Below are 24,437 nucleotides of genomic sequence, written 5' to 3'. Positions count from 1 at the left end.
CCACCCTGGTCCTCTGGATCTGGTCACACCCAGCCATGCCACCTTGCCGTCCGAGGCCGTGGACTGAGGAGTCACCACAGCAGGTGGCTCATATCGTGGACAAAGGGTTCCCACCTTGGCAAAGTGGACTTTCCATCCTTTTTGTTTGCCCATGAGGGGGCATGTTTGTTTTTAAACGTTCCCAAATGAAAAGCCATCCGCTGCCTTCCTACAGCTCTGTATGAGAGCATGTGGACATGAATTCAGATTAGTGTCAGAATAAACATTCTAGGAACCTCCTTCTTCCGTAGTGGGGAAACTGAGGCCCGCTCGCACCACGGGTCAGAGAGCATCTGGAAGAAAGGTCCAGCACGTCTTACTAAATGCCCCCAGCTTGGTGGCCCATAAGCTCATTCTCAAAGTCCACATTATCTGTCACCTCCCAAGCAACAGGCCATCGGAGGGCAAGCATGCTGCCAAAAGGAGACATTAATTAACTGTATATTGCACAGACAGATCCTAAGAAATTGAGAAATAAAGAGAAAGAAATCATTTCAAAGTCTTCTCTCAAACTTCTCAAAGGTCCTTCTCAAGCCCCTACCCTCTGCCACGTCCCCTAAGGCCTTTGAGGCTTGCTCTCTCATTCAACTGCCCCACCGCCCACCATTCCATCAGCATCTAACAGCAAAGGTGGGAGAGCACTGCCAATTTCTTGTGAATCCTGAAGATTTCCTTTATGAGTCATGGAAAACTGAAATAACTCGGTGGGCTGGGGGGCGGGGGGAGGGCTTGAGAAAAAAACACAGTTCCCACTAATTTGTTCCTCTGTGTGGTAGAACTCCTGAGCACAGAAAAAATCAAGTTTCTAGAGCTGACGCAAAAACGGGAGTTTTTGTTCGGTGGTGTCAATTGTCAGTGTGGCATTTCTTATTAGGATTTTTCGTACTGTCATTTTTTTGTTAAATTAATTATAGTTTGATCAGTGTAGGAGCTATTTTGAATCCACGGGACTTTCCTAACCTGATTGTTTTGGCATTTTAAAGTCACTCACATTCAGGGCCTAAACAATATGGCAAGTATCTCCTTTTCTTCTCTCCTTTATACTCAAATTCTAAACAAAAGAACCATCTGTTCTCTCTCTAAAAACATCAGCCCTTGTTTTCATTTTTCCGTTAATAATAATGCCTCAAACCTATATCATGTCTTTCTGCAACTTGCTTATTAAAGCACTCTGTCAATAATGCCTCATTCAACTTCAACATCTCCCCCTATAAACTGGGGAGAGAGGGGACATGTTTGCCAATTCTCCATTAAACGAGTGATTTTCGGCTATTTGACGACTCGTGCACAGGTGATGGCACGGTAGCCTCAAAAGGGACCTTGGGGCCATCATCTAAACCCGTTCTGGCTCTTCGATATGTAAAAGGGAGACCCGAAAGGAGAAGTCACTGCCTGTTCTATTTGTGTACTTACTCTCAACCCCCCGACTGAAAGCAGTGAAGGTAAGAACCATGTCTTGCACATTTTTGTATCTCTGGCAGCTGAGGTGTAAAAAGTGCTCATTCAAATATTTGTTGAGTAAATGAAAACGTTTGTGAATTCCACAGGTGGTTGTGGCAGAGCCGGGGTCAGAGTTCGGCAAGTCCGTCCTCCTATTAAGTGTGTTATTCTTCCTAACACCACACAGATCCGAACGCAAGAAGAATAGAATAAAGAGCCACCAACTCAGGGTTGGGGGAGGAAGGGGATGAGAAACAGGCCTGTGTCTAGGAGCTGGACAAATCCAGTAGGAATCACCAACTTTGGCCAGTGGCCACGGTCAAACGTCACCCATGTTAAGGGTGACTCTCTACCGGCCCTGCACTCTGTACATGTTCCTCGTACTTAGGGATTCGGTGGAGCTAGTCCTTCAACCTTACCCAACTGGAAGAAGTGATGTGTCTTAACGCCAAAGTACAGCATGTCCCCATACACCCATGAGCTCCATAAGAGCATCTTCTACCCTGCAATTTGCCCTCATCACTCACTGTAACTCGAGCACCCAGAGTCTTGGGATCATGAAATCCACCAGCCTCGAGTTTTCCAATGAGCAGAGAGGTCACTGAAATAAAACCTTTTTTCCATGTGCCTCGCTGGAAATCAGCAACTCATTTGGCATGTTTTTCTTATTTTCAGACTGCCCTCTTCCCTACTGCTACTCTTTGAAGCTAAAGTAAAAATAAATTATTTCTGGAAAAGCAAGTTAAATGTGGGATTCTGTCATCAGAATTGCTTCTACAGTAGCAGTTCTAACTCAGTCAATAACTCCCTGAAGAGTCTTCAGAAATCGTTGTCCATGTAGACAAGAAAGCTGGAGGTCCGAGGAAAAAGGGATAAAACTTCTTCTTTTTTTATTTTTTTTTTTTAAAGTAACAGAAAAAAAGAACTCCAAGCCGAAGAGAATTCAACTATATGACACCGTGGTCTCACATAAAGAGAATTAGTTTCAGAGAGGAACAAGAACCAAATTAGTCACAAAACACAAAGAAATCAACATAAATAAACTTTCAAACAATTTTGAGGACTTTTTTTTTTTTTCTGGCAAGGGGGAGGCATGGAGGTGTTGGTAGGGGAGAAGAGAGAGACACGGTGAGTAAATGGAGAGACCCAAACCCTAACATGCGGTGTCTGACACGGGCACAGGGGCTGCCGCGGTGTCTGGGACTGTCTAGCACGCCGTGGAGGGGCCCACAGATGGCACGTACCACCCAGCACACAGCTGCGGAGAGCTGCCCCTGCACACACAGCAGGCAGAACAGGTTCAATTCATGCTACATCAACAGTCCCTTCCTCCCTCACCACCCTCTGCTCCTAGAGGCCTCCCATGTCAAGGCTGTGCCCAGGGCCATGGATCATTCTTACAGCCACTACACACAACGTGAACCCTCTCTCCGTAGGTTCCTGACAAGCTTCCTTTCCTGCTCTAAGGCCATACATCATAAATCATACACCATAAATCCAGGATCAGCATGTTTCACATTTAAAAATAAAAGGGATGGGGCAACTGAGTGGTGCATCCTTTAAGCCTCCAATTGGAGATTTGGGCTCAGTTTATGATCTCGGGGTCATGAGATCAAGCCCCGTGTCCCACCCTACGCTCAGCGTGGGGTCTGCTTGAGATTCTCTCTCGCCCTCCTTCTGCTCCTCCCACTCGTGCTCATGCAAGCTCTTTCTCTCTCTCTCTCAAATAAATAAATCTTTTCATAAATAAATAAATAAATAGAAGTGAAAAGGTCCTACATTTAAGAACACATAAAAGATCCACAAAATGTTACTTAACTGGTCCTGATTTCCAACCTTAACTTTTTCAGAGGGTCATCTGTAAGTTATTCGTTGGGGATGTCAGTGAACTAAGCATCCCTCTGACGTCTGATTAGGTGTCTGTGAGGTCTGCAAGAACACAGAAGGCCTGAATCTGGGCCCTTGCAGCCCTGACATTCTCCTCGTGCCAAAACCGTACCTCAAGAAAGAACACTCCCTCCACAAAAAAAGAAAGAACCCCAAAGCATGCAGGTGCTCCATCCCATAAAAGCAGCCCACTGGCTGAGAGTAAGTAACCTCTGACAGTGATGACTCGTACTTCTCCAAATAAAAGTTTCTATCAAAGGATGCTGCTGCTTTGTTATTCTACACACTCAATTAAAGTTGAATGATTTGGGGGAAGGCTCTTAACCACCCTGGACATCAGCTTCCTTTTCTTTCTTTTTTTTTTTTTTAAATTTTATTTATTTATTTGACACAGAGAGAGAGATCACAAGTAGGCAGAGAGGCAGGCAGAGAGAGAGCGAGAAGTGAGCTCCCTGTTGAGCAGGGAGCCCAATGTGTGGCTCGATCCCAGGACCCTGAGATCATGACCTCAGCCGAAGGCAGCGGCTTAACCCACTGAGCCCCCCAGACGTCCCAACATCAGCTTCCTTTCCTACAAAATAAAACAGTCAAATTCAGTACGCTTTAGCCTTCCTTCTTGCTCAGAAATTCTGTGCCTAAATGTGAAGTTCCCACTGCCAAGCGGTCTGCCCTCTCCCTCCGAGTACCCCCATCTGCACCCCAGGCTCACGCACACACACAGACACACACACACACACACACACACGGGTATATACATACTCACTCTTAAACAGTCCACAGCTTTGTCAGGCAAGCTGTAAGCAGTTCCCACCCACATTCCCCACCGCTGCTTCTCTGCTTAAGACCTGACACCAAAAGGATCTTTAACTCAGATTGCAAGACATGAAGACACGGTTTACATACAGACCTCACCTTGAGATGACATCTTCTGGGTTCCAGCAGTGTCTCCATCACCCCAGGCCCCAGAGGAAGCCATCTTCCAGAGTTCCAGCTGTTCAAGTCCAATCTCTACCTCTCACTCACTGAGACCTGGAATAAGTCATTTTACCTCTCCAGGCCTCAGTTTCCCTGAGTTTGCCAAAGTATCTAAGAATTGGGGCATCCTACTCTAGAGCTCTCCAGTGTCACTGGAAATCAAAGCAAACACCCATCAAAGCCCTCCATCTGGTATTGCTGTTGACCTACGAGCTCTCAGGTGAATGCAAGTGACTTTTTGCATGATCTTGCACAACAAATAATAATAGCACATCGACAGGGGCAAATACTTCTACTTTGTGCTTGTTTATTTGTTTATTTCCAGGCTAAAGAAGTCGCAGGAACCACCTGCCCACAGCTTGTGGAGATTCCACGATGCCCTTTTTTTAAAACAATGGTCCAGAAGTTCAGAAACTAAAAAAAAGTGAAAGTGGAAACCACACGGTAAAAATATGGAGCCTAAAATATTGAGAAAATGATTTCGGAAAAAAAATCATACCGCTTCCCTCTTTAAAATGCTTTTTTTGTTTAATAACAATAGTAATAATGACTGTATATAAAATATTAATCTAATTGAGTCCAGAAAATACTGATTTGCCTAGGATTCCTTTCAGCCGTGTGTTCAGCACGCACAGCAAGACCATAATACTCATGTTTCTATTTGTTGCCCTCAACTGACATGGTTGGTCGTTTGTTTTGTTTTAAATAAAATGAGGAAGCAACAAATATATTAAATTCATCTGCAAAAAACCCGTATTTGCATGCGGAAAACAAATAAGTGGGTGCCTGAATGGGTGATTAGGCATGCAATTGCCCATCTGCCCCAGCCTCCCTGCAGGTGCGCCTGCCACGGCAGTAGAGTCAAAAAGGAGAGTCCTCTGCCAGGAAAACCAGGACCCTGCACATCTGGACTGGTTCTGAACTATGCGCCGCTGAGGTCCCAGCTCCCACCTCCTGCCTCTGAATCTTAAAGCTGAAAAGCAGAAAAGCTGAGAAGTCCTTTTGTTAGACTTCCATGGATTCTCTACATCACAAACATTTTTTTTTCCCCCTGAGAATCTTCAATTGGTATTTATTAACAAGCATTTGTTGTTGCAATGGTTTCTAGGAGCGATGGGGGAGCTCCTCTCCTATATGCTTCCACTCGGGCACTCTACTCCAGCCACCAGCCTCCTCATTTTTCTGGAGGATACCAAGCAGGCTTTGGCCTCAGGGCCTTTGAAACTGCTTTTCCTCAACCTGAAACATTCTTCCTCTTCTGGGCCCCGACTTACTGCTTCACTCCATTCAGGTCCCCACTCATGGGGACCCTTATCAGGAAGAACTCAGACTAATAAACTTAAATCTGTGTCCTCCCCAACCCCTGTGGCCTTAACCTGTCTTGTTTTTCTTCTGAATATAGATTACAACTAAAATATTATATATTTATGCATTAACATGTATATGGCCTGTCTCCATCAAATAGAAGGCTGGTTAGATGTTCATAGGACCTGGAGTAATGTGTAGGACACAGCAGATGCTCAACACTTGTTAAGTTCATGAGCCACCATTATTATTTGCAAACCACTGCCCTAGGCACCATAGGTCCTCTTAAGGAATAAGACAGGATCCATGCCCTTAAGAAGCTTCTATAATCTGGTAAAGAAGGAAAACTGGAAGTCCACTTACACAGCAGAGCTAAATGACATGAATATTCCACTGGATGTATAAACAAAGCACTCTGACCGTATAGAAAAAGCAAACCATTGACGGTAGGATAGGGAGGGTTGAGGAAGGCCAACAGAACAGAATTCTCTGGAAATACCTTGAAAAGCACAGATATCATCCTCAAAAAATACACTCCGTATAAAAAAGTACTAATACATTCTCAGTTAGCCTGCTTTCCTTCATCAATAATGCTAAGTGAGACAAAAGATTGCCCGAGATACGTCAGCATTTATGTGTGCCAAGACCATGGAGAAGGGAAGAATCACTTTCCTCCATAAAGCCTTCATTTCAAAATGGAATTATTTAAATGCACATAAAACGTGCCTTCAGAAAATTCCAGATTCTGGGGACAGGGAGGACCTTAATAGGCATCTTACTCCCTCTACAAAGGACCCACCAGTCTCAGCCTCCACCTAAATACCTAGATTAGTGAAGTCAAAACACCCCAAAATGGCACATCCCAGTGCTGGTCTACCCATAATACTAAGTCCTTCTTCATATGTCTTTCTGTTGCTCCCACTCCCTGCCTCCAGAACTCCTTCTGAAGTCACAAAGAGTGAGTCTGTGTCCCCTTCCATGGCAAAGTCCCACTCTACTCCCTCTTCCTCCATCCCCTTTTCTCTCTTCTCCACACTAACTATGTCCAGTTCCTTCTTTCATCCCTCAAAAGGCTCTATTTCCAGAGTCATCGGCCATCCCAATCATCCCTCTTCCTTTACCTCCTCCATCGCTCTTACCGTTCCAGGACCTATTTTTGTTTGGAACTGACCTAGAGTCTGAGCAATGTAGCACTCTGTTGAGAGCTAAGCATTTTGTCTGGGATCAGGGAGAGGGGAACTGAGGATCCAAAAGCTTCCATGGGTTAACTCTGTGAGCCCTGATCCTGGCAAAGTCATCTAACTTTCTGACTTTGACCTTAATGTGCCATAACTGACATACATAAGAATTGTATGGCCATGACAACACTTTCAAAGCAGAGAAGACAAAGAGGTGAAAGGCATCTCCTGGCCCTACCCTACCTCAAGGATATACAGATTTGGGGGGGTGGGGGGGGGGGAATCTTGTGCCTCCAATAAACCATGGCCCCTCTAGTCTTATTTATCTCAGCTTCTCAACCCCCTCAGCCAGCCTGCATGAATACAATGTGAGATTAGAGCATATATTTTAACCATCTCTAAACCTGAGACTGGATTCTAGCCACTGCCAGCTGTGTGACCTTAGCTAAGACACTTCAAGTCACCAAATCAAAGCATCCCAGAAGGCAAAAGAGAAAGAGATCTCTAAATCATCTAGTCAAAAAACAGCCAAGAGACCTCTTTGTACGCCTCCACCGTCCCTTCCCCAACCACAGCCCTGGCAAATATTGCCACATGATCATGGACTCTTTTCTACTCCGTCAAGACGGAGCTTCAGAATCCTCAACACATCATCTCAAGGAGCCACAACCACATCGCCACATGAGATGAACTGTAACCACTCATTCTTCAGAGGAGGAACACGAACACTCAAGAGACGGGCCATGACCGCCCCATAAGAGACGGGCCATGACCGCCCCATGACTGTGTCAAGGGCAGAACCAGAACTACAGAGGCCCCTTTCCCCACTCCCCTAAGTCACTTCTCCTCTTCCAACTCTGATACACTGTGAATACGCCTTGACATGGGGATAGGGAGCCTGCCACTGCATGGAGTTCTGTAAGAAAGACCGAGAAAGGGTTTCCAAGTAGGGGACAGAAGTTTCAGAGAAGGCTGGAGGAAGAAGTACATCTGAGCCAGAACTGAAGAGGCCTACTATCTGTAGGAACCAGTGGAGTGTCTCGGACTTTAGCAGAAGAAAATTCAAGATCATAGAGGCATTAACAAGAGTAGGTTCAGCACAAACAATGGAAGGATGAGGGCTGCTGGGCTCTGATGAGGGCGACAGGCAGCTGGGCAGAGCAATACCCATGACGGACGCCATGGTGGCCCTGAGGAGTAAAGAAGAAGATGACAAGACAAGATCAGAAAAGCAAACCAGAGTCTGTGTGATGCTCCCAAAGCTGGTATGTGGTTTTTTTTTTAATTGACTTAAAGGCCTTAAGACTCATAAATGGGAAAAGAAGATAAGGAAGGAGTGGGAGGAAAGGAAAGAATCTCTCTCCATTCTCAATGGGAAAAAAAAGCCTTGCTATAAAATGCATTACAGGAACACTTTCATTATGTAAAAGCCTATTTTGTTTTCATGTCATTCTTAGATTACATCATAGAGTGGCTGCAGCCGTCTCGTACCATATTATAAATAAATCACTAGCTTAATCATAGGACGAGCCAGGGCCCTAGATTTAAAAGGGAAATATTAGATCATTTTTAATAACTGATATAACTCAAGCCAGTCGCCATTGAAGCGGGGTGAGGTGATGTCATCCTATAGAAGCCCGAAGAGGAAACCAAAGAGGGTCAGTGTGGGCAGGCCCAGAGAAGCTTCCATGTACAGAGGAAGAGGTTGCTGTTGGCAGCTGAGTGGAGCTCATCCTCTGGACCAGAAAACCTTGTCATGATGAGAGCAACACTTACTTTTCCAGCACTGGTACCCCCAAGGCTTTGCTCATGAAGTACAGGGTATGAGTATTTTGTTCTTAGAGCTACTATATTTCCAAATGCCAGAAAATATGAGCATATTATGATGTCTGTATTTATGTCTTGAGCAAAATTATAAACATAAAGGCTTTTTACCTATTCCAGAATGACACATGTAAATGCTGAGGGTCTGGTCCAAGCCAAGTGGACAGTGCAAAGGGGAGGCATTGGGAAAATGGCCTGACAGAGCCCAGAACTGAGGGTGATTCCCAGCACTTACAGACAGTTAAGGAGGGCACAGGCTAATGTTTCATGGGCACCTACTATGTGCTAAGTACCAGACTCCACAGGCCCTCCGAACTCACTATTCTGCTCTGTGAACACGAAAGAGCCCAAAGAGCAGCTGCTCTTTGCACCCGTTTTTCAGACATGGAAACCACTTAAAAAAATGCGTAAGGGACTTCAGTAAGATCAGGCAGATACATGAAAGTCTCCCTTTTCCAAATTTTGCTCTATCTTGTTGCCTTCACCCAACAGAAACTATTTCCTGTTACAGACTTTCAGTAAGAAATTAAATAAGAGACAAGCAACACTTTGAAAGCACTAATGATATAAAATATATATATATATAGAGAGAGAGAGAGTCAAAAAGGGCCATGGAGCAGGGGAGTAATATTAACATTCTGGCTAGTGACAGTCTTACTAACCCAAGCAGGCTTTCCTTCTTTTGGCTACAGGGCTACTAATGAGCTTGACCATAATTTTCAGCTTTCCATTTCCATGAATTTTTTAGGAATGTTAAGGAAAACTCTAAGGGAACCTGCCATCTTCTATGAAATGGACTGCTGGGCTTGGTTTTATAAAAGACAGTTTGCTTGGGGCTGAGGAGGGGTGCAGCAGGAGGATAGATTCTCTAGAAAAGAACTTTCTGCCAGACAGAAGGTACTGGCTGAGGTTTTATGTCTGATCCTGTCAGTCCCACAGCGATGCTGTATATCGGCTTACTATTCTTAATACAAATGTTATTCCTACTGCAGAGACACACCGAGCCAAGTAACACTGATTTATGCAACTTTTCAGGACACAGTTCTACCCAACAGGAGATGCAGACCCTGAAACTTAACTAAAGGGACAACATGAAGGCTCAAGACTCCAAATTTCAACCTGTTTTCCCCTAATCGCTTTCTGGGACAGGAAAGAGGCTGTAAAGAGCAGAGAAAACATGCTGAAAACTGGTATGGATGGAAGCAGAGGCAGTGTGGAAAGATGGAGTGGAGCCAGAGCCAAAGGAGTCTCTGGGGAACCCCCCAAAGGCTGCTGATGGCTCTGTGACCCCAGAAGGAGTCTGTCCCCTCTCTAGGTTTGGGTGTCTCATGGGTAGAGCAAAAGCTCCAGCAAGAACAAAGGAGCACTTCTATCCAAGCAGCTCTAACTGCTCAGGAGGGTAAAAATGTAGAGGCATGGGAGTACAGCGCTCTTCCAAAGTATGTGTTCCTCCTCTGAGAAGCCATGCCAAGTTTGCATTCTGTGCAGTTATAGATCAATGCTTATATCTAGATTTTAAACCGCGTTCTGTCCCAAACGCCTTCAAGTTAGGTTGGTCCACAGCAGTGTGCTGAGTTTCTTCAGTGGCTCCGTGTAACTCCTTCTCCCACCTTCATATATGCCATGTAACCTAGGGCATCTGTGTAGACGGCCCTTAAGATGGCTGTCTATAACTCCGTCTCCTGGTATTCATACCCTTGTACAATCCCTCCCCTTGAGTGTGGGCTAGATTTCATGCCTTGCTTTGAGCAATACAGTGAGGCAGAGAGAGAAGGTGTGCCACAACCAGGATGTTACAGAAAGTCTGTGCCTTGTATCTGGGGGATTCTCTCTTACTCACTTGCATGGAGGGAAGGCAGCTGCCATCTTGTGAGCTGCCCTATGGCGGGGCCCTCATGGCAAAAAACTGAGGGCCACCTTCAGCCAACAATCCACGAGGATCTGAGGCCCTCAGTCCAAAATCCTGAGAGGACATAAATCCTGCCAGAGCCTGGGGGGTGGGGGTGAGGGGGTCTTCCCCAGCTGAGCCTTCAGATGAGACTGCAGGCCAGCAGACACCTAGACTACAACCTCGGGAGAGGCCCTGAACCTCCCATCTAAGCTGCTCCCATGTCCCAAATCACAGACAGTGTGAGATTATAAACATTCCTTGTTTTAAGCAATAAGTTTAGGGCTTGTTATGCAGCAATGGATAATAAAGATAGCAGCCACAGAGGAGAGGCCTGGTCCCTACCAACTTCACCATTTTTCAGGCCTAGGAAGTAGACCATAAGATGTTAGCTATCAGAAACACTTAGGGAGAACCCTTGCCCCCCCTCCCCAGGCAGAGATGCTTCCCCATTTGGTGACACATACCCAGGCATGTTCTGACCACACAGAGAGGACCCTGGAAATAAAATCAGTATAGCTCAAGGTCAACATGACACTTTTGGCTGCAGGATGTTGACGGCAAAAAAACTGGAGACGGAACCACACCTAGGTGGGTAAGGTCAGAGACTCCTTACCCACCTAGCCATACCAAGGACTCACGGGGCTCCCCATGCATTAGGCATCAGACCCTTCCTAACACACAGGAATCCAAGGAGGAGAACCTGAGGATTCCTCTGACCTCCTAGTGCCCTACGCAACACAGAACAGAGGCATCTCCACTGTGCTGAAATAGAAGAAATAGAAGAATATGGACTTAGGAGGAAGGAAACAAAACAGAGAGAGAGAGAGAGTGAGAGAGCTCTACCTTTGACTTTCATGGATAGCAAACATTTCCTATAAGACATCCCTGGGTTACAGAACCGTCACAGAGCCCTAGGTGGCTGGATGGGCTCCTGCTCAGACCCAGCAAGTCTTTTTGTATTTTTGAAGCAGTAACATAATAAGCAATGAAAGCTGGCTCAGCAGATGGTCACACATGCCCAGAAACCACCTGACCAAGTGATTGTAGGGAGCCAAGACATTCACCTCTGGCGGAAGTGACCGTAGCTTTGCTTCCGGCACAGACTAATACCTGATCCTTCTAAGGACCAAAGAGGAAATATTAAAAATGAAAGCCCTTGGCTACCGTCAACAATTATACAGTAGTATCAACAGAGGAAAATAATTTCCTTCCTGACTCCCACTGAGCCGGTGACGCCTAGAGCAGAAGGTGTGATTATCTAATCAAACAGAGCAAGAGCGGAATAGCTAGACTGTAACTTCTAAGGGATTTCTCAAGAATGGAGACTTCTTCGGTCTCCCAATTCTAGCTCCTTCCACCTCCTGCTACCAAGAGCAAAATCAAATATGAAAAGTACTAACAGCACACAATTTCATTTCAACATCAACCACGACCATTACACAAGGTTCCAGATCTAGCTCTTTTTCAAAGACTAAGGACAAATTAGCACCCATCCAGTCCTAAAGATGATGGGGCTGCAGGACTGGGAGGAAAAACATACACTGAGCTTATACCATGTAGCTGGCATGGTCCTGGAGACTACACATTACACTGTCTTATTCTTCTTTATATTCAAGATGACTCATTAAACCAAAGAAGACAACAACCTATCTATCATGTAATAATCTATCATGTATGGACCGCACTTCACAGTCTGCAAGACAGGTTGGCCTCTCCTGATCCATCTGCAAACATGAGAGGCGGGCAGTGCAATGATTATCACTCCTAACTCCCAGATCAGGGAAACAAAGGCAGGGGTGCACTGTTTTTCTGGGGGTGCACATTTAATAATGGAAGACCTCTGATACCCCATCCCACAAACTCACAGCCTTGTTAGGCACTCACAGATTTGTTTCCATCTCAGAGAGACATGAAGGTAGCCTCATCTGTGCTAGATTTCCTAAAACTCTCCAAAGAGAATGGCCAGTGTCTGGTGGAATGCCCTTGGAAGGTTCACTTACTACATTTAGATTCATTCCTTTTATCCATGGAAATGCACTGTGTACATATTATGTGCTAAAGATCCCACTAGACTCAAGATACACCTACAAATGAGAGATGCTACCCCTCTTCTGATCAGGTTTTGTATTCTTTTCTTTTTAAAGGTTTTATTTATTTATTTGACAGAGAGAGAGAAAAAGAGATCACAAGTAGGCAGAGAGGCAGGCAGAAACAGAGAGGGAAGCAGGCTCCCTGCTGAGCAGAGAGCCCGATGCGGGACTCAAGCCCAGGACCCTGAGACCATGACCTAAGCTGAAGGCAAAGGCTTAACCCCCGAACCACCCTTGTACCCCCAGGTTTTACATTCTTAAAGGTCATCCTCAATGTATACTCTGCCTCCTGCCCTCCCCAGTGGAGTCTCATTCCCATAACACTTCCTGGTGAAACGTCGTTTCCAGTCTTTACAGCATTCTCGTATAGACAGTCCAGCTGGCTAATGTTCCTCTACGAGGACGAAGAAAGGACTAAAATCTGACACTCTAGGGGAGCTCTGTTAGGAAGGTAGGGAAAAAGTTCACGGTCACCCAAACAACGCTAGGCCTCTCACCACCTCCTAGCAAAACCTAGAAATTCTTTGAGGGACCACTCTTCTATGCCATGTAGCTACCATGAGATTTGGGGGGGCTGTCTTTCAGAGGAGAGACCAATGCACAGGCGAGTTAGCACAGTCCCGTCCTCTCGGCCTCAGTGACTGTGTGAGGAATGCACAGCAACCCAAGGCCATGAGGACATAGCAAACAAGGCTCTTCCCCCGCGGTGGGAAGAGGAGGCCTAGAGCCTGGATGGAGTAGGCAGCTGTCTCATGACCACAGGGTGAAACTTCCAAGGTTGAAGTCAACACAGAGAAGGCAGAGCAAGGAGCAAAAACAAAGAGACAGAGCCGAGTCCTGTTCAAACTAGGGCTGACGCCCACCTCACCTCTGGACTTGCCAGCTTCTAGCAGGATCCCCCATCCACCGAGTTCTAGAGGACACTCTATTTCATGAAGTCCAAGGCTGCATTGGCATTTTAGTGTTCTGGTTTTTTGTTGTTGTTGTTGTTGTTTTAAGATTTTATTTATTTATTTGACAGAAAGAGAGAGATCACAAGTAGGCAGAGAGGTAGGCAGAGAGAGAGGAAGGGAAGCAGGCTCCCCACTGAGCAGAGAGCCCAATGCGGGGCTCAATCCCAGGACCCTGAGATCATGCCCTGAGCCGAAGGCAGAGGCTTAACCCACTGAGCCACCCAGGCACCCCCTGCGTTAGCATTTTTGGAGACATAAACCACTGCTGGCTCACAATTAGCTTCGGACAATGAAAATTTCTAAGTGTCTTCCAGCTTCCCCCTGCTTAGGTGTTCTATCCCATTCTGTCATCATACACTGCATTTTTGTTTTTAATCCAGGTTCAAGTCTTCATATTAATCATAATTTCACTTTAAACACTGAAAAAACTCAGGAAGTAGAGCAGGTAACAAAGATGCACATTTGATTCCTAAAGTGTGTGCTGAGGGCAAAACATCCAAGACCTTGTGTGAGATTTGAACAAGCTAAGGTATTTAAGAGCCGAAGCAGTGGTTGCCAGCCTTTTATCTGATGCAGATCGATTGGCACACAGAAGATCAGTTGTTCTTTTAAGATACATTGATGAAGAGAAGGTGACAAAATGTAACTGTAAACTGTCACACTTTTAAATGAAGTTAGGTTTTATCACTCACTACAGTACCTGCTCTGTTCTGGAAAACTATGCCCTAAACTCAGGCAAGGCATATTATGTACTCAGTATACAGCCAGCGCTTGGGGTACACAGGGACTGGCCCTCAAGAGGGGGAACTCCAATCTCAAAGTCTAAATGGAAGCTCTTCCCAGAATTGTCCCGTTGTTTTCCTCAGATCTCTGCCCAGCCAAGGGGGGCCCACACCACTATCCTTTTCACTGCGCCTATTTTCTAGAACATGATGTTCAGTCTACCAGCTGAACGCAGAAGTATTTCAAAACACAAGGGAAAGCTTCCCTTACCTGTTCGCCATTCCCCTTTCTGAGTGTGGAACGGAATCCCAGCGGAACTCTAGCAGGCCCTTTAAGACAACGGCTCACACTCTCTGCCTGAGCAAATCTAGCCTCCCCGGCTACCTCGAAGGATTTTTGTGAAAACAAAATGAGATTGCAGAAGAAACAGCACCTCGAACGGAGGGTAAACAAGAATCATTCAATAATACAACTTTTCTTTCCTTGCAAACACCCATACCACTGTTCACTGACATTTTCATTTTGGTCTTTCAATTTCAAGAACGCGTCCCTCCCTGCCAAAGGAGAAAGAAGGAAGCAATACAATTACTGGCAATCCAAACTCATCACTACTCCCAATTTTCTTCCAATTTCTCTTCATGCCTCCTTCCAAGAGCTGAGGCCTGCCTCTGCTCTGCCACACATTTTATTAGCACTGTTCTATTTTGTCCATGACCAGTGAAATCAACTCAAGATAAAAAGAAAGGAGACTGTGGTTCTTTCCTAATCCTCATTCCACCCAGCTACTAGTGCCCCCACATTCCATGGATACTGTGGATTTTTAAACTCATTAAACATACGCATTATTTATAAAATCATAAAGTATAATATAATTATAATTATAAAAGAAAAGAGTCTTCTCTTCTTCATAGAACTCACCAACTGAAGAAAAATTGCTTCCCTCTGAGGATGACGCCCAGGAGAACAATGAGAAAAGGCCTCAAATGAGAACCAGGTGACTGGCTTGTCTTCAGCTGTATTTCTGTGCCTCAAGGTCTCCACCTGTGGAAAATGGGAGACAAGGGCTGCTTACAAATCTTTTGGATCTTGGGTGCCTGGGTGGCTCAGTCAGTGGAGCCGCCAACTCTTGATTTCAGGGCTCAGGTCATGATCTCAGAGCCCTCAGATCAAGCCCCCCAAGTGGGCTCTGTGCTCATCATGGAGTTGGCTTCAGGTTTCTCGCTGGCTCTCCCTCTGCCCCTCCCCACCCCCCTCTCTAAAAATAAATAAATGAATCTTTAAAAAAAAAAAAATCACAACAAATCTCTAGGATCTTGCCAGCTTTAGAACTTTCCAGCTTTAAGAACTCACTTGACTAGGCCAAACCAGGAATGATGCCAGGCTTGAAGCCTACAAATTTGGAGGCTTCCATCTACACCTGCTAAGCCCCCAGTCAGCTCCTGGCACTTCTGTTGCACCAATTTGTCACAGAATCACTGAAAGAAGATTGCAGGCCCCCCAGTTCTCCTGAGAAAAAGACTTCGTCATCCTCACTGAGAGGAAAGAAACCAATAGTGAGATTTTCACACTTTAACCAAGAAAAAATTAATAGCAAAATCTGAACAACAAATAAACATAGAGCAATATATATATATGAGTTTGGAGACAAATTTCCGACTATGGGATCGAGTGACCCCCTCTCCCCCAAAGTTTAGTTTCTTTGACTACAAAAAGGACAGCCCGTGAGCAGCAGAGAGCTGGACGATCCTGATGCTTTCAGATCAGTCCTCCTTACAGGTTTTATTTCATTAAGACCTATTACTATTGTGCTAAGGATGATGCAGTACATATTCCAACTGACGAGTATTCCGAGGCAGTGGCTGTTACAACATGTGTGCTTTGTATAGGCAGGAAGAACCCATATACCAGAAAAACCACTACTCCCATTTTCATTGTTGTCATTTTAAACATTATCCAACCAACCATGAAATTGACTTGTGTATATTATCTCATTCAATCCTCAAACACTCAGATCCACTCAAAGATGGGAGGAACCTTAAAAATGGCCCGCCTCAACCATTCCAACTGACAGGAGGAGAAGCTGGGGCCAGAGGAGGGAGGTGGCCACTCCAGGAGCCACAGTTAGTGGCAGATGGTCCCAGGCCATCTGGTCCAGGGCTGTCAGGATAGCCTGATGGCAAAAAGAAATTAAGTCAGGAAGATGGCACATAATCAAGATGAACTTTTAAAGCAATGAGACCTAGTGGTCTTTAAGGACATGAGAATTCTCAATGCCTTTCTACTGACATGAGAAAGGCATCGTTTCACACTTGCTGAGGAATGAAGTAGGCAGAGGCGAACAACAGACCCATGGACGGTATAGTCTAGACATCACTCCCCCGCAAGTCGCAGGGAACTGAAGTTTCTCCTTGTGGAGGGAGATCGAAATCAAAATGGTTTCTCCAACAGCAGTAGAGGGCATCAGCCTTGGCTAGGTCTCTAAACTGGAAGGTGAGGCTCTCCACCTTGGCCCTTGGGCAACCTCTCACACATGCACAGAGGACAGTGGTCTCCTCTTCCATCATCAGCTTCTCTCTTAATAATTTTTTTCTTCTTTTCCATAACGCGAACAAGGAGCTTTGCTAAAGAACCCCTGTGAAATGATTGAAGTTCCCATGCAAACAAACCATTAGCAGAGTTCAAATGCAATTTAAATTACTAGTTGTTAAAGTGCTCCTCAATTTCGTGGTAAGTTTCCAAGGAGAATTACATGCTATATACTATTTAATTGGTTGTTTTCTATTTTTTAACATCCATTTATCCCCCACCTCCCGATATTTCAGAAGTGTCTATAAAAGCGTCCCTTTAAAAAATTATACATTGTTGAATACATTAAATCTAAAGATTGAAAAGTATTAGAGAAACAGCTGCAGGATTACACAGCTCCCCAGAAAGTGATGGTTCTGACACCACAAAACATGCAGAATTTTAAAATCTTGGGAGTAACCTCGGAATGCCCTCAGCTCTTTCCAGGTAAAGATACTGAGGTCCTTACAGAAATGGGAGGGCTGGGCTCAAAGTCCCCTGCCTGGTCAGTGACAGACTCAGGATGACAGTCATGACTCCTAATCCTGGCCCTGTGCTGCTTCTTCTCATCATGTTTGGAGGAGATGATGGAAACTACTCAATGAATTTTATTTCCCACCTGTAATTTTTTCCATTTTTAAGTTAAATTCAATTAGCCAACGTAGAGTCCATCATTAGTTTCATACGTAGTGTTCAATAATTTATCGGTTGTGTATAACACCCAGTGCTCATCATGTCACGTGCCCCCTTTCATGCCCATCCCCCAGTTATGCTACCCCCCACCCACCACTCCTCCAGCAACCCTGTTTGTTTCCACCTATAATTTTTTAAAATGAAACATGAAGTCCTCGTCAAATACATTCCTGACCTCAAAACAAGAGATGTGCAATGGCAAATCTCTCCGCGAACAGGAGAACAGGAACAGGCTGAAGAATGAGTAGTCAAAGGAGCTTAAAATGAACAAATTCTTGGCAGGAACAGGAAAGACACTCTTCCGGGGTAATTAAATGAGTTATGGGACATCCACACGGCCCATTTCTACTGCTCTATCTGGTCCAGAACCAGGGACCTCTCCTGCAGGGAGAGGATAAAGGACCCACAAAGCAAAGGCAGGCACCGTCACGTCTGGAAGGGAAAGGCATTCTAGAGGCCACCATGAGTACAGGATGCAGGTGAATGTTTGGATACAGGATTTGTGTAGGTTACTTAACCTCCCTGAGCTCAACTCTCCCTGTCTGCAAAACAGTCCTACTACCACCTACCCATCGGGGTCTAAGTAATCATGCCCTGGGATTCCAACTCCAGGAGGCACAGCACAGAGCCCACAAGCAGCAGTCCTTAATGATCAGTCCCTTGTCTTCCAAGGCTTCCAGAATTTCTCAAAGCTATGATTCTGTGGCTTTAATTTATGTGGACTATAACTGAGTGTCGTAAGCTATATATGTCCCCTAAGCGTGCTGTATGAAAATTCACTTGTCATTGAAAACATAAAACATGTGTGTGCAAACTTACATATCCAAGCATTTTCCTTCAAAAGCAAACATTTTGAAACTTCTATTTTAAAATGGCCTTCAGTAAGACCTAAAATACAGAGAACAAACTGATAGTTGTCAGAAGGCAGGGGGTGGGGGGATGGGCAACAATGGGCAAAGGGGAATAGAAGTATAGAAGTATAGGGAATGGGTAGGTCACAGAATAAAAGGCACAGCATAAGGAGTATCGTTAATGATATTGTAACAGAGGGATATGGTGACAGATGGCAGCTACACTTCTGGTGAGCCTAGCGTAACACATAAAGATATCGAATCACTGCATTATACACCAGAAACTAATGTAACATTATGTGTAGATGGTACCCAAAAAAAGAAAAAAAAAATTAGTGAAAAAAATGGCCTTCAAATCCAACTCATGAATTAAACAGGAATAAAAATCCCAATTTAATGCCCAAAACCTCATTTATACCTTGCAACAACCCTGTAAGAACAATTTCCCAATTGTCCACTAAAGAAACAGGGTTACAGAGGTCAGGCAACTGCCCAAGATTTTGAGGCTGACAAATGGTAAAGCCAAGACTTGAACCCAAGTCTTCAAAATCAAGCTCGATGACCCAGGTTTTATTATTTGCAGTTACAACTCTACTATAGATGGTTATTTTGCTAGAGGCAGACATAGACTAAAAAATTCTCCCCTTGTTTTTACATCTTAAGGAGCTCTGGGATTTAAAAAAAAAAACAAAAAACAAAAAACAAAAAAACACCACACAAAGCCCGGACTTTTTTTTATTTTTTTAAGATTTTATTTATTTATTTGACAGAGATCACAAGCAGGCAGAGAAGCAAGCAAAGGCAGGAGTAGGGGGGTGTGGGGGAGAGAGAAGCGGGCTCCCTGCCAAGCAGAAAGTCCATGCAGGGCTCGATCCCAGGACCCTGAAATCATGACCTGGGCCAAACGCAGAGGCTTAACTCACTGAGCCACCCAGGCGCCCCAAAAGCCTGAACTTTCAAACTAAAAAATGTTCACATTCCAAGCAGAATCTTCCCTGATTTTTACCTTACTCTATGTTCTTAAGTGAAACAAAAAGCTCCAAGGCCTGGCACTAGGCAGACATCTGCTGGGTATGTGGGAAGCAGGCCTGAGAAAGGGGAGCAGTGGACTGCTATCAGGCCAATTCAACAGAATTCCAATGGCTGGGCTCACAATCAAACGAACCGCGGTAACCCTAGCTTGAGCTTCTCAACATCCCCTCCGGCACAGCTGTTAGTTGACATGATGTCATGTGCCCTGTCTTCACAGGTGCTCAAAAGAGACATTTGCTAGCACCTCCTGTCCTTAATAAGGCACAGTTTATGGACTTAGCAGGTGTAGGTGCTGAGTCAGACTTGGCCTTGAGGTCTCAAAGAGCTCCTAGGCTCACCAGGGACACACTGAAATATGTAAGACAGAATGAAAAGTGTGCAAAGCACACATACATACACTGCCGTTCTGAGGGTCTGGAAGAGCTCTGCAGATGCTGACCTCTGAACCAAGCCTGAACACCCAAGAGGATTTCCATGAGTGAGGAGGAGGAAAAGAGGCCCAGGGAACACGATGTGCTAAGGGCTGTAAGGAGTCCAGGGTGTTCTTATGGAAAGTGACTAATCTGGTGAGGCCAGTGGCAGAGCCCATGGAGGGCTGCAGTGGGAGATGAGGCTAGAAAAGAATGTTGCAGCCAAGACATGAACGACCTTGTGTGCCAGGCTAAAACATTTGGATCTTGAGACTCATGGGTACTACATTTTGGGAAATGATTCGAGAGAAAGTTAAAAGACAGAGTTACCCCTTTAAGAACTGTATTTCGCCTTCCATGGTCAGTTTCTAAGCACAGCGAGGGTGAGGGGTACCTAAAGGACAGCTTCCTCCTCCAAAGGCATGCCCTCCCCGTGGCCCCGCCCACAGAGAAGTCAGAGGAGGTGGCTCTCAGAGGTGCCCCAAACCCACACCTTCACTGATCTCCTCTAATCTGGAACTCCTGTCCGTGAAAGACCCAGAGAAGAAACCAAGTGTCACGTTCCAAGCAGGATTTCCACTCTGCCTTCAGTGAAATGCCAGCACTACCCAACGTGATTAATCAGAACACAGGCTGCACACAAGCTCCAGCTTCTGTCCTGTTACCAAGCAGGAGCCAGAGGCCCATCCAGCACATTCTATGTGTGCCCAAAGCTCCCTATCACAGCGCTCCCGTCCAGGCCTGGCACCATGTGACCGGGGCTTCCAACTAGTAATGAGCCTGACGTCACCAGTTAGGTCATATGGAATCTTTCCCTTAAAGCAGCCTTTGTGAAAGGTCCCATTTGTTAAAGGCACAGGCAAGATGTTTTTCCTTCCCAGCCCTTAAAGGAGCTCCCAATCTAGAAGGAGAGACAAGATACAAAGTAGGATATGGTGCACAACCACAGAAAAACCACAGAGAATGTGTGATAAATCCTCACAATGCTGTGACTTCCTATGATTATTTATACCCATTTGACAGATGAAGAGCCTCAGGTTCAAGAAGAATAACTGACCTGATGGCTCACACATCTATCAGTGTCATGGCCAAGATCTGAAAGAAGATGCCATGCTCATAAGCACCACAGAGCTATACTCTATTGCCCCACAGCCCACTGTGGTGTGAGTTAGCAGAAGAGAGAACACAGAGATCCTTCCTATGTGGGGCAGTGTGCAGGGTGCAGAGTGGATGGTGATCAGAGGTCACCTCCATCAGAAGGTGGTTTCTGTGCAGAAGCGCACAGAAGGAACAGAAGTTCTCTGGATGAAGATGGGAGAGGTCACCTTAGGTCACCTTAGGCTAAGGGAACAGCATAAGCCAAAGTATGAAGGTGATAAAAAGCAGGTATGTCTGGAAAATGGCAGGAAACATGGCTGTCTTAGGGATGAGTGAGCCAAAGCCTTGAGGAAGCTCAGAGTGGACAGGCATTGCTGTCCGGCTATGATGAGCTGGGTACTGGGGCAGGAGTTTTTATTCCTCATTGGCGAAATCAGTAAATTTACAGTCAGGGACACACAGCTGAATATACGAGGAAAATAATAAATGCTTCAAAACAGAACTATGGCACACTTTTGGCCCCACTTGGGACTCTGTGCTTCAGAGCTAAGGTGATGCACTAACCTTCCAGGACCTGGGACAGAGTCAGGAATAATGACCTCTAGGTCTCTTCTAACTGAACAGGAACACTGGACCAGAACTTCTATACCTCTTTGGAATATTCCGGCCCTCCTGAGAAAAGTCCCTACAGCTCATTAAGTGAATTCCAGGCCTCAGCTGGAGCACAAGTACCCTGCCTGATGAACGGAGCACAGAGAACAGGACCAGAGTCCTAGAATCAAAAAACCCTATGCTTGATTCTTGGATTCTCCATGAATTATCTCTATGGAACCCTGAGCAAGTCACTTCCTTCTAATCAAGTTACAAATTTCTTCATTTGTAAAATGGACACAATCATATTTACAGAGCCAGGTGTGAGAATTAACAATTAATGTGTGAGATTAAAGATAAGGATATGTGTTTCTACAAGCAGCCTGACAGGTTGAGACTAGGTACTCCCCCCTCAAAACCACCATGATGACAGGGGTGGTATAAAAACGGAGCAATCCTCCTGGTGAAATGTCTAAATCTGGAATTGTCAACAATTTTCCCCCTGTTGAAAATTGATCTGTATTCCCCAGGCAAGTCATTACATCTTTTTGTGCCAAATTGTTTTCATCTTTTAAATGACCCAGTAATCCCACTTTGGGCAATATACATAAGGGAATAATCCAAAAGGAAAAAAGAAGGCAATTTGTTCGGAGATGTTATTCATAGTGCTATTTCTAGCTCTTTACATATCCCTCTATTATAGCGCTTATCTCACTGTGCTGTAATTATCCACTCCCCTTCCGTACGCCTCCAAATTATCTTTGAATCAATCCCCAGCGCCTAGCACAATGCCTGGCATACAGTAAGAACTCAATAAATGTTTGTTGACTAAATGAATGGGTCATGTGAAAGAAACTTTAAAAGAAATCCAAATGAGCAAAAATAAAACAGTTTTTAAAAGATAAGGCTCAAGAGGTTTTATTAAAAAAAAAAAATTGTTAAGACAGACTGCAAACCATTTGAAGAGAAGTGTGTGAAGAAGCCCCAGGAGTCAATTTCAAGTTATTTCAACTATGATCTCTGAGCATCACCAGGCTCAGGCCCACCGTCATATAAGAATGCCGTGAGACACTGGGGGACGTGAGGTCCCATGCGGGGTCACTTGGGTCTGGTGGTCACTTAGGTCAGAGAGCACAAGGCTCGGTCAGGATTCTTAGATTCCCAGCCTGACTCACACACAACATCACATAGACCCTATCGTCTAACTTATTTTTTTTAAGATTTCATTTATTACTTATTTTTATAGAGAGAGAACACATGTGCAGGGGGGAGGCGGAGAGGCAGAGGGGTAAGGAGAGGGAGAGAGAATGTGGAGCAGACACCGCACTAAGCATGGAGCCCAACATGGGGCTCGATCCCACAGCTGTGAGATCATGACCTGAGCCAAAACCAAGAGCCGGATGCTCACCCAACTGAGCCACCCAGGTAACTAAATCATCCAATTTCTATGAGACCAGTTTCTCCATGCCATTGAAAAATAGGGAATTTACAGGAAAGTCCAGGCCATTAAAAGGAATTATAAAGGGGGAGGCGAGGGCCAGTAAGTTATGAAATCAAATGTCCATGAAATAGGTCTAGGAGGTACCCTTGGACCAGGGTCCTCAAGCCAAAGTGGAGCCTTGAAATCCCAGCTCTACTGGGTTCCCACTGAGCCTTCCAGACCCATCTTACAGAGTGGTTGAAGGCCGCTCACCAGAGAATCTATAGGAGGCAGAAATCCCTACAGGGTTAGACGACACATCAGGGAAAAACAATATGTTAAATACAGCCCACAAAGTCAACATCACTCTGAATGTTCCACAGGCTTGGTGGGAAAGAATGCTTTATACAAATACCCAGGGAGAGCAAAGGAAGCAGCGTGTTCTGTAAGGATTATTTTGGGGCATTCTAGCAACTCTCAGCCAGGAAGTCAGAGGCAGGAAGCCACTGCCCTCTGTTCCCTGGCCAGAAGTTCAAGGCTAGAAACCAAAGCGGGGAGCACACAGACTCCTTAGTCTGAATCAGCTGCAAGTCTGTGCACCCTCCACTGCACATTTTCACCTACATCAGGGTCTCCCAGATTTCTGCCCATTGACCTCAACACTTTTTAGAAGGACACTGCACTTGATATCCTGTAGACAACCCTTCCAAAACACGTCAGGCACCAAGTCACTGCTCTCTGGACCCGCTTCTACCACCCTAATTAAAGTTACCACTACCTTTCTCCTGATTCCAGAAGGAGTCTCCTCCTAACTTCCTTGCTTCTACCCCTGCCCCCCTCCTTGTAATCCATTCCCCCGACAGCAGGCAGAATGATGCTGGTCCAATCCTCAGATGCTTCCCATCACCCCTCCACTCAGGTCAGACCCTTCCCTAGCTTACTTACACCCAGCAGCCCTTACCCTGCCCTGCTATCGTGCTTCTCTCTCTGCAGCCCACTACTTCCTAGCACTCTAGGCTCCTTCTATTACTCAAACTCTGACTCATTCCCGCTCCACGGCCTGGGCATTGACAGAACCCTCTGCATGCTTCTCCCCTCTGACTTTTGCGTGGCTGGTTCCCTGACATTCAGAGCTCAGCTTAAACATCACCACCCAGATCCTCTCCTTCATTCACTCACCGTCTGAGCACCCTGGGTGAATCCTCACAGTGTTACTTATCATTCCCTCCTGTTTACATGTTCATTTATTATCTGCCTCCTCCACACATCCCTACTAGAATGTAAGCTCCAAAGAATCATTGTTCTGTGTGTCTTCTTCTTCACTCCAAACCCAGTGCTGGCTCGGTGCCCAGAACAGTATGAAGCACATAAGTGGGAATCCAATAAACATTTAATAAAATTAGATGAATACGTGCCACCAAGGGAAGAAACCTTACAGATCACTAAGAGCAAAGCACCCGGCACCGTGGCTA

General features: G+C 45.3%; 1 protein-coding gene across 8 annotated transcripts in view; it reads right to left on the bottom strand.

The window, feature by feature from the left end:
• The window catches only part of LOC101676863 (LIM domain containing preferred translocation partner in lipoma), a 655,863-nt gene that overhangs the window by 576,812 nt on the left and 54,614 nt on the right, over window positions 1-24,437 (bottom strand). For 7 of the 8 annotated variants that reach the window (XM_045088088.1, XM_045088086.1, XM_045088092.1 and 4 more), the window contains exon 2: window positions 15,224-15,346. The exons of the other annotated variant lie outside the window; for it this stretch is intronic. The gene's annotated coding sequence lies outside the window, so the exon portion shown is untranslated. The remainder of the gene's footprint in view (window positions 1-15,223; window positions 15,347-24,437) is intronic. 8 annotated transcript variants of the gene reach the window in all.

This window comes from Mustela putorius, unplaced genomic scaffold (assembly GCF_011764305.1).
Source record: "Mustela putorius furo isolate JIRA1106 unplaced genomic scaffold, ASM1176430v1.1 tig00003834_pilon_pilon_pilon, whole genome shotgun sequence".
Taxonomy (NCBI): domain Eukaryota; kingdom Metazoa; phylum Chordata; class Mammalia; order Carnivora; family Mustelidae; genus Mustela; species Mustela putorius.
Note: the sequence above shows the minus strand (reverse complement) of the source record. Positions and strands in the feature narration are given on the sequence as shown.